General features: G+C 38.1%; 1 long non-coding RNA gene and 6 other non-coding genes across 7 annotated transcripts; 6 read left to right on the top strand and 1 right to left on the bottom strand.

Annotated features, from left to right (window-relative positions):
* Window positions 1–2,040: 2,040 nt before the first annotated feature.
* On the bottom strand, window positions 2,041–3,761 carry LOC149624206 (uncharacterized). Its single transcript, XR_016374649.1, has 5 exons — window positions 3,630–3,761; window positions 3,285–3,519; window positions 2,932–3,211; window positions 2,325–2,852; window positions 2,041–2,229 (listed from the first exon to the last, which is right to left on the bottom strand). It is a non-coding gene; the product is annotated as an uncharacterized LOC149624206 (long non-coding RNA).
* Window positions 3,762–4,791: 1,030 nt separating this feature from the next.
* On the top strand, window positions 4,792–4,863 carry TRNAE-UUC (transfer RNA glutamic acid (anticodon UUC)). The gene has a single exon. It is a non-coding gene; the product is annotated as a tRNA-Glu (tRNA).
* Window positions 4,864–5,970: 1,107 nt separating this feature from the next.
* On the top strand, window positions 5,971–6,042 carry TRNAE-UUC (transfer RNA glutamic acid (anticodon UUC)). The gene has a single exon. It is a non-coding gene; the product is annotated as a tRNA-Glu (tRNA).
* Window positions 6,043–6,422: 380 nt separating this feature from the next.
* Window positions 6,423–6,494, top strand: TRNAE-UUC (transfer RNA glutamic acid (anticodon UUC)). Its single transcript has one exon. It is a non-coding gene; the product is annotated as a tRNA-Glu (tRNA).
* Window positions 6,495–7,299: 805 nt separating this feature from the next.
* On the top strand, window positions 7,300–7,371 carry TRNAE-UUC (transfer RNA glutamic acid (anticodon UUC)). Its single transcript has one exon. It is a non-coding gene; the product is annotated as a tRNA-Glu (tRNA).
* Window positions 7,372–8,779: 1,408 nt separating this feature from the next.
* On the top strand, window positions 8,780–8,851 carry TRNAE-UUC (transfer RNA glutamic acid (anticodon UUC)). The gene has a single exon. It is a non-coding gene; the product is annotated as a tRNA-Glu (tRNA).
* Window positions 8,852–9,506: 655 nt separating this feature from the next.
* On the top strand, window positions 9,507–9,578 carry TRNAE-CUC (transfer RNA glutamic acid (anticodon CUC)). The gene has a single exon. It is a non-coding gene; the product is annotated as a tRNA-Glu (tRNA).
* The last annotated feature ends 70 nt before the right edge of the window (window positions 9,579–9,648 follow it).

Below are 9,648 nucleotides of genomic sequence, written 5' to 3'. Positions count from 1 at the left end.
TTTCAATGCTTCATCAAACGCTTGTCCACCATGTATTATTAAATGGTGATCTGCTCAATTTTGAATGTAAGTGATTGAAGATGAACGCTTGATCAAACTCTCCGATGTCGCTCAGTAATGAATGCATAAATATTCAATATTAAACGTTTAATTTCCAATTAAATTTGAGCGGTTTTGTGCTTAAATTTAACCTCTTACGCACAGTTCAAATTTGAATGCGTGAGCGTCTAATTTTGAACAATAGTGTTCAGTTCAAATTTGAACGTAAAGAAATTATTCAAATTTGAACGCAAAGAAATTATTCAAATTTGAACGCAAAGAAATTATTCAAATTTGAACGCAAAGAAATTATTCAAATTTGAACGTTAAAGCGTACCACCACAGTGCCGGGGCTACGCACGCCTAAGCATTCAAAGATGAACCTCACTTTTTTACAGTGTAGCATCATCACCATATTAATTTTCCAAAAAAATTTTTGTCATAATATTTATCCATTTAACCAAATAAATTTCATCCATAATTATTGCATTCTTTTTAATTCATTTGAATGAACTAATATTCCATTCTTCTGATTCCTATTAATCCATTTTAGAAAATTTTTATTTCTTTTAACATAAGAAATGGTTTCCCAGTCATTTGTTTATCATTTGAACCCGAGAAATGGTTTCCCAGCCATTTCATAATACCTTAAACTTAAGAAACTATTGACCAGCAATTACGTTATTCCTTGACTTTAAAATGGTTATCTCTTGAACCAAATAATTTTTTTTCATCATTATTGATCTATTTAATAAAGGAAAGGTCCGTTCTAATTAATTCATTTTAATAAATTTTATCCCTTGAACTTAAGGAAACGTTTCCCAGCCATTTCTTTATCCCTTGAACTAAAGACACGGTTTCCCAGCCATTTTGTAATTTCTTGAATAAAATAACTTTCTATCATTATTCCATTATTTTGATCCATTTTAATAAATTATAATGTTCCGTTCTAATTAATCCATTTTAGTAAATTTTACCCCTTTAACTGAAGAAAAGGTTTACTAGTCATTTCATTACCCCTTGGACATAGGAAATGGTTTCCTAGACATCTTGTTATCCTTCGAAAAATGGAAACTAAGTTCTCCAACCTTATTCCATTCTTTTTGATCTATTTTAATAAATTAATGTTCCGTTATTATTAAACCGTTTTAATATAAATGTTATCCCTTGTACTTAAGAAAAACGTTTCCCAGTCATTTCGCTAACCCATTAAATCATTTGCACATGAGGTAAGATGGATTGGAAATGAAGACGGGCGACCTGCCACTACGGTCGAAGGCAGGAGGCATTTGTGGTCGGGATTTATAACTGCACTTATAAACCCCGCCCACTAGCCTTCGCCAAGGAGGAAAGTCAACTTGTAGGGGATCCATTGGCCCGCTCTTTGCTTTATTTCCTATTAACACAAATGAACAATTTATACTAATATGAATGCATCATTGATTGCTGTAAACAAATACTAATAATTTAAATAAAATAATTTTTTTATCAACTTGCGTTAATCAATTTCTTCATAACTTAATGAAAATTCGTCGAATTTTAAAGCAAATACATGTTGTGGTTTAGTTTAAACAAACGCTACTAGATGCTCCCATAGTCGAAAGGGAATAGCTAACTGGCCTGCTAAGCTCAGTATAATTAAAATGTCCTAAATTATCGTGTTTTTTGTAAAAGGTTTTAAACTTATAGTTTCCTAATTTTAAAGCAATATCTGCCATTGTTTAGTTTAAACATACGCCACTAGATGGTCCTGTAGTCCAAGAGCGGGGTTGTCAGGCCTTGATTTATCACTACAACGAGTTAGGCCTATTTTGGAAGGTGTTTTAGGGAGTAGTGTTACTATTTCCTGGAATATTGGTTAGGCAGATGTATTAAACATCCATAGCAAATGCACTGATATTGGTACGAAATTCACGGTTGCCCAGTAGATCCATTTGATGACGTAGAAAGCTACACAGTGATCCATTTAATTTATAATTTCGTGTTTATGATGAATCTAGTGAAATGTAATTTTGTAAATCAATAATTCAACAGTGTTAAGAACTTAACATCTTCTAAACTGAGTTACAGACACCCATATAATTGATAAAAAAATTTATTTTTAGTTTTTTTTACCTAATTACAATGACTGGAACAGCTTGGACATTAAATATTGGTTTGTGGGTGACTGCCTGACCGGGTTTAGCGACCCTATGATTCAATATATTAATAATTTTATTAGTAAGATTGTTTTACTTATATTTTCAGGACCAATATGGGAATTGATAATCTTGGAAAAAACTAACCATTGTTTATGGTTTTTTTAGGTAATGTTAGAATATGCACTAAAATGAACATTATATACATAAACTGGCCATGGTTTCATTTTTTCCTATGTATCCTTAAAATAAGCACTAAATTATTAATAAAAAATTTAATTATTACCTAATCAAAATGATTGGAAGAGCAACAATACAAAATATGGCTTTTTTTCACAGCAGTGTTAAATAGTTAGTTGGGTAATTGTCATTTTTAACTAATTGAAAATGGTAATTGAATTATAAATACTGAAGAAATGAAATAAAATTTAGCATGACGGAGTCCTTGAGGCTTGTCTAACTTTTCGAGAATAATACACAGCTTCCGCACCCCTTTTTCGAGGAGATTAAACATTAAACTAATTTGCAATACCAAAGTCAGAGTAGGAAATGGATGGACACTTTTCTAGTGTTATATGTTACTTATGGTTTGTTTTTACCCTTGGCACCAGTTTAGAAACCAGGTAACAAACCTATGTGTAGAGTTTGCATTAATCTTAAACAACAAAAATTTGTCTAATTTAAAAAAAATTATTCTAATTAGCGGTTATTGTTGGTCGATGGCACTAATAAATAATAAAAATTTAAATGTTACCTAATAAAAATTATTGGAAGAGCCGGAATAAAAAACATTGGTTGGTTTGTTGACAGGGTTTAGTGATCGTGTGATTTAATCTATCAATTATTTTACCACTAATGAAACATTCAAAATGATCTAAGCAGGGGTTATCGTTTGCCGGTTGCACCAGATATAATCTTTGTAGCGTTTATCGTTGGCAATCTGGCCATTGTTTACTGTTTTCTTAGGCAACGTTAGAATTGGCGCAAAATAATTAATAATACAATTGTTACCTAATACAAATGATTGGAAGGACCTGAATTAAAAATATTGGTTGATTTGGTGACAGGATTTAGTGATAGTGTGATTGAATCCATCATTTATTTTACCAGTAAAAAACGTATCTTCGTAGCGGTAACCGTTGGCACTTGGCTGGCCGCTGGTGGCACCAGTCGAGAAAGCAGGGAACGAACCCTTGTGCGTAGTTTAAACAACAAAAATTGATTTATTTAAAACAAATTACCTAATTAGCGGCTATCGTTGGCCGATGGCACCAGGTGAAACACCTTAAAACGAACGCAACACGGCCAATTGGTCTCTAGTCGACTCTCTACATACAATCAGCTGTATTTAAATTTTGACCAAGGCTTAGTGAAATCAGTGAATTTAAAAATTATCGGCTAAATCCTAAATTTAAATTCTTTTGTATTAAATTATAATAAGGTTTAACTTACGAAATTAAAATAAAATGAGGACGAATTAACCCCTTCTTTTATGTGAAAAGTTAAAAATTCGCCTTAAGCTCGACACAGCCACACTCGTTGTGTAAACAAAAATCTTCGCTCAGTCTTTCTATTAGAGGTAAAACAGCGTAAGTCCAACAGTTCGTTTCTCAATGATTTTAGCCAGGACTAAAACACGTAAGTCCAACAGAATAAAAGGTCGTAAGTTTAAGCATGTGCTTAAAAGTACAAAAAGTAATACTTAATATTAATTGTTTTCAATAAAACTTCGAAAGGCACCAGTTTAATGTTCAACCTTTCATTTAAAACCATTTTCAGACCTATCGAATAAATAGTCTTCAAAAAATGCTCGAGTCAATTTGGCCATCACAGCAAACATTTCCCATGTTATTCCTATGGGAAAATTTCCCTTTTTTTGCCAAAATGTCTTAATTTTTTTATAGAAATGAAAACCACCCTTAGCAACATTATTTTCTATAAAAAACACTAATGGAGGGATCTCTTTGAAATTTTAACCACATATTAAGGGTCCGAAGTTTAGTTCAGTGGATTTTTTTCAAAACAATTAATACAATACAAAAAAAACTACATCCAAACAAAAAACCCTCCTTATACATTAAGAGCAGTATGAAGTCTTATCTAAGAGAGCAATCGCTCTCTCAGAATAGGTTTATGAATAGAATTAAGACTCTGTTAAGCAAGTCCGATATGGTCTAGTGGCTAGGATATCTGGCTCTCACCCAGAAGGGCGGGTTGGATTCCCGGTATCGGAGTGAGTGCTTTTGTACCGCTTTTGAAGAATAAACTTAAAGACACATTTATAGGAATAATATTTAGGGTTGTTTCAACCAGTCCGATATAGTCTATTGGCTAGTATATCTGGCTCTCACCCAGAAGGCGAGAGTACGATTCCCGGTATCGGAGCGAGTGCTTTTGTACCGGTTTTCAAGAATAGACTTAAGGATATAGGTTTATGAATAGAATTAAGGCTTGGTTGAGGAACTCCGATATGGTCTAGTGGCTAGGATAACTCCTTTTTACCCAGAAGGCCCGGCTTCGATTCCCGGTATCGGAGCGAGTGTTTTGTAAAGCATTTCAAAAATAAACTTAAGGATATAGGTTTATGAATAGAATTAAGACTTGGTTTAGCAAGTCCGATATGGTATAGTGGCTAGGATATCTGGCTTTCACCCAGAAGGCCCGGGTTCGATTCCCGGTATCGGAGCGAGTGCTTTTGTACCGCTTTTTCAAGAATAGACTTAAGGATATTGGTTTATGAATAGAATTAAGACTTGACTAAGCAAGTCCGATATGGTCTAGTGGCTTGGATATCTGGCTCTCACCCAGAAGGGCGGGTTCGATTCCCGGTATCGGAGTGAGTGCTTTTGTACCGCTTTTGAAGAATAAACTTAAAGACACATTTATAGGAATAATATTTAGGGTTGTTTCAACCAGTCCGATATAGTCTAGTGGCTAGGATATCTGGCTCTCACCCAGAAGGCGAGAGTACGATTCCCGGTATCGCAGCGAGTGTTTTGTAAAGCATTTCAAAAATAGACTTAAGGATATAGGTTTATGAATAGAATTAAGACTTGGTTTAGCAAGTCCGACATGGTATAGTGGCTAGGATATCTGGCTTTCACCCAGAAGGCCCGGGTTCGATTCCCGGTATCGGAGCGAGTGCTTTTGTACCGCTTTTCAAGAATAGAATTAAGACTAGGTTGTGCAAGTCCGATATGGTATAGTGGCTAGGATATCTGACTTTCACCCAGAAGGCCCGGGTTCGATTCCCGGTATCGGAGCGGGTGGTTTTGTACCTTTTTTCAAGAATAGACTTAAGGATATTGGTTTATGAATAGAATTAAGACTTGATTAAGCAAGTCCGATATGGTCTAGTGGCTAGGATATCTGGCTCTCACCCAGAAGGGCGGGTTGGATTCCCGGTATCGGAGTGAGTGCTTTTGTACCGCTTTTGAAGAATAAACTTAAAGACACATTTATAGGAATAATATTTAGGGTTGTTTCAACCAGTCCGATATAGTCTATTGGCTAGTATATCTGGCTCTCACCCAGAAGGCGAGAGTACGATTCCCGGTATCGGAGCGAGTGCTTTTGTATCGGTTTTCAAGAATAGACTTAAGGATATAGGTTTATGAATAGAATTAAGGCTTGGTTGAGGAACTCCGATATGGTCTAGTGGCTAGGATAACTCCTTTTTACCCAGAAGGCCCGGCTTCGATTCCCGGTATCGGAGCGAGTGTTTTGTAAAGCATTTCAAAAATAAACTTAAGGATATAGGTTTATGAATAGAATTAAGACTTGGTTTAGCAAGTCCGATATGGTATAGTGGCTAGGATATCTGGCTTTCACCCAGAAGGCCCGGGTTCGATTCCCGGTATCGGAGCGAGTGCTTTTGTACCGCTTTTTCAAGAATAGACTTAAGGATATTGGTTTATGAATAGAATTAAGACTTGACTAAGCAAGTCCGATATGGTCTAGTGGCTAGGATATCTGGCTCTCACCCAGAAGGGCGGGTTCGATTCCCGGTATCGGAGTGAGTGCTTTTGTACCGCTTTTGAAGAATAAACTTAAAGACACATTTATAGGAATAATATTTAGGGTTGTTTCAACCAGTCCGATATAGTCTAGTGGCTAGGATATCTGGCTCTCACCCAGAAGGCGAGAGTACGATTCCCGGTATCGCAGCGAGTGTTTTGTAAAGCATTTCAAAAATAGACTTAAGGATATAGGTTTATGAATAGAATTAAGACTTGGTTAAGCAAGTCCGATATGGTCTAGTGGCTAGGATATCTGGCTTTCACCCAGAAGGCCCGGGTTCGATTCCTGGTATCGGAGCGGGTGGTTTTGTACCGCTTTTCAAGAATAGAATTAAGACTAGGTTGAGCAAGTTCAATATGGTCTAGTCGCTAGGATACCTGACTTTCACCCAGAAGGCCCGGGTTCGATTCCCGGTATCGGAGCACATGGTTTTGTACCGCTTTTCAAGAATAGACTTAAGGATATTGGTTTATGAATAGAATTAAGACTTTATTAAGCAAGTCCGGTATGGTCTAGTGGCTAGGATATCTTGCTGGCACGCAGAAGGGCGGGTTCGATTCCCGGTATCGGAGTGATTCCTTTTGTACCGCTTTTGAAGAATAAACTTAAAGACACATTTATAGGAATAATATTTAGGGTTGTTTCAACCAGTCCGATATAGTCTAGTGGCTAGGATATCTGGCTCTCACCCAGAAGGGCGGGTTGGATTCCCGGTATCGGAGTGAGTGCTTTTGTACCGCTTTTGAAGAATAAACTTAAAGACACATTTATAGGAATAATATTTAGGGTTGTTTCAACCAGTCCGATATAGTCTATTGGCTAGTATATCTGGCTCTCACCCAGAAGGCGAGAGTACGATTCCCGGTATCGGAGCGAGTGCTTTTGTACCGGTTTTCAAGAATAGACTTAAGGATATAGGTTTATGAATAGAATTAAGGCTTGGTTGAGGAACTCCGATATGGTCTAGTGGCTAGGATAACTCCTTTTTACCCAGAAGGCCCGGCTTCGATTCCCGGTATCGGAGCGAGTGTTTTGTAAAGCATTTCAAAAATAAACTTAAGGATATAGGTTTATGAATAGAATTAAGACTTGGTTTAGCAAGTCCGATATGGTATAGTGGCTAGGATATCTGGCTTTCACCCAGAAGGCCCGGGTTCGATTCCCGGTATCGGAGCGGGTGCTTTTGTACCGCTTTTCAAGAATAGACTTAAGGATATTGGTTTATGAATAGAATTAAGACTTGATTAAGCAAGTCCGATATGGTCTAGTGGCTAGGATATCTGGCTCTCACCCAGAAGGGCGGGTTGGATTCCCGGTATCGGAGTGAGTGCTTTTGTACCGCTTTTGAAGAATAAACTTAAAGACACATTTATAGGAATAATATTTAGGGTTGTTTCAACCAGTCCGATATAGTCTATTGGCTAGTATATCTGGCTCTCACACAGAAGGCGAGAGTACGATTCCCGGTATCGGAGCGAGTGCTTTTGTATCGGTTTTCAAGAATAGACTTAAGGATATAGGTTTATGAATAGAATTAAGGCTTGGTTGAGGAACTCCGATATGGTCTAGTGGCTAGGATAACTCCTTTTTACCCAGAAGGCCCGGCTTCGATTCCCGGTATCGGAGCGAGTGTTTTGTAAAGCATTTCAAAAATAAACTTAAGGATATAGGTTTATGAATAGAATTAAGACTTGGTTTAGCAAGTCCGATATGGTATAGAGGCTAGGATATCTGGCTTTCACCCAGAAGGCCCGGGTTCGATTCCCGGTATCGGAGCGAGTGCTTTTGTACCGCTTTTCAAGAATAGACTTAAGGATATTGGTTTATGAATAGAATTAAGACTTGACTAAGCAAGTCCGATATGGTCTAGTGGCTAGGATATCTGGCTCTCACCCAGAAGGGCGGGTTGGATTCCCGGTATCGGAGTGAGTGCTTTTGTACCGCTTTTGAAGAATAAACTTAAAGACACATTTATAGGAATAATATTTAGGGTTGTTTCAACCAGTCCGATATAGTCTATTGGCTAGTATATCTGGCTCTCACCCAGAAGGCGAGAGTACGATTCCCGGTATCGGAGCGAGTGCTTTTGTACCGGTTTTCAAGAATAGACTTAAGGATATAGGTTTATGAATAGAATTAAGACTTGATTGAGGAAGTCCGATATTGTCTAGCGGCTAGGATAACTGCTTTGTACCCAGAAGGCCCGGCTTCGATTCCCGGTATCGCAGCGAGTGCTTTTGTACCGCTTTTCAAGAATAGAATTAAGACTAGGTTGTGTAAGTACGATATGGTCTAGTCGCTAGGATACCTGACTTTCACCCAGAAGGCCCGGGTTCGATTCCCGGTATCGGAGCGAGTGCTTTTGTACCGCTTTTAAAAAATAGACTTAAGGATATAGGTTTATGAATAGAATTAGGACTTGGTTGAGGAAGTCCGATATGGTCTAGTGGCTAGGATAACTGCTTTGTACCCAGAAGGCCCGGCTTCGATTCCCGGTATCGCAGCGAGTGTTTTGTAAAGCATTTCAAAAACAGACTTAAGGATATAGGTTTATGAATAGAATTAAGACTTGGTTAAGCAAGTCCGATATGGTCTAGTGGCTAGGATATCTGGCTTTCACCCAGAAGGCCCGGGTTCGATTCCTGGTATCGGAGCGGGTGGTTTTGTACCGCTTTTCAAGAATAGAATTAAGACTAGGTTGAGCAAGTTCAATATGGTCTAGTCGCTAGGATACCTGACTTTCACCCAGAAGGCCCGGGTTCGATTCCCGGTATCGGAGCACGTGGTTTTGTACCGCTTTTCAAGATTAGACTTAAGGATATAGGTTTATGAATAGAATTAAGAAATGATTAAGCAAGTCCGATATGGTCTAGTGGCTAGGATATCTGGCTGTCACGCAGAATGGCGGGTTCGATTCCTGGTATCGGAGTGAGTGCTATTGTACCGCTTTTGATGAATAAACTTAAAGACACATTTATAGGAATAATATTTTGGGTTGTTCGGACCAGTTAGATATGGTCTAGTGGCTAGGATATCTGGCTCTCACCCAGAAGGCGAGAGTACGATTCCCGGTATCGGAGCGAGTGCTTTTGTACCGGTTTTCAAGAATAGACTTAAGGATATAGGTTTATGAATAGAATTAAGACTTGGTTGAGGCAGTCCGATATGGTCTAGTGGCTAGGATAACTGCTTTGTACCCAGAAGGCCCGGCCTCGATTCCCGGTATCACAGCGAGTGTTTTGTAAAGCATTTCAAAAATAGACTTAAGGATATAGGTTTACGAATAGAATTAAGACTTGGTTAAGCAAGTCCGATATGGTCTAGTGGCTAGGATATCTGGCTCTCGCCCAGAAGGCCCGGGTTCGATTCCCGGTATCGGAGCGAGTGCTTTTGCACCGCTTTTCTAGAATAGAATTAAGACTTGGTTGAGCAAGTACGATATGGTCTACTC

Source organism: Phalangium opilio, unplaced genomic scaffold, assembly GCF_054372755.1.
Source record: "Phalangium opilio isolate 3A_F unplaced genomic scaffold, DU_Popi_V2 ptg000106l_1, whole genome shotgun sequence".
NCBI classification, from domain to species: Eukaryota; Metazoa; Arthropoda; class Arachnida; order Opiliones; family Phalangiidae; genus Phalangium; species Phalangium opilio.
This window is presented reverse-complemented; position numbering and strand designations above follow the sequence as displayed.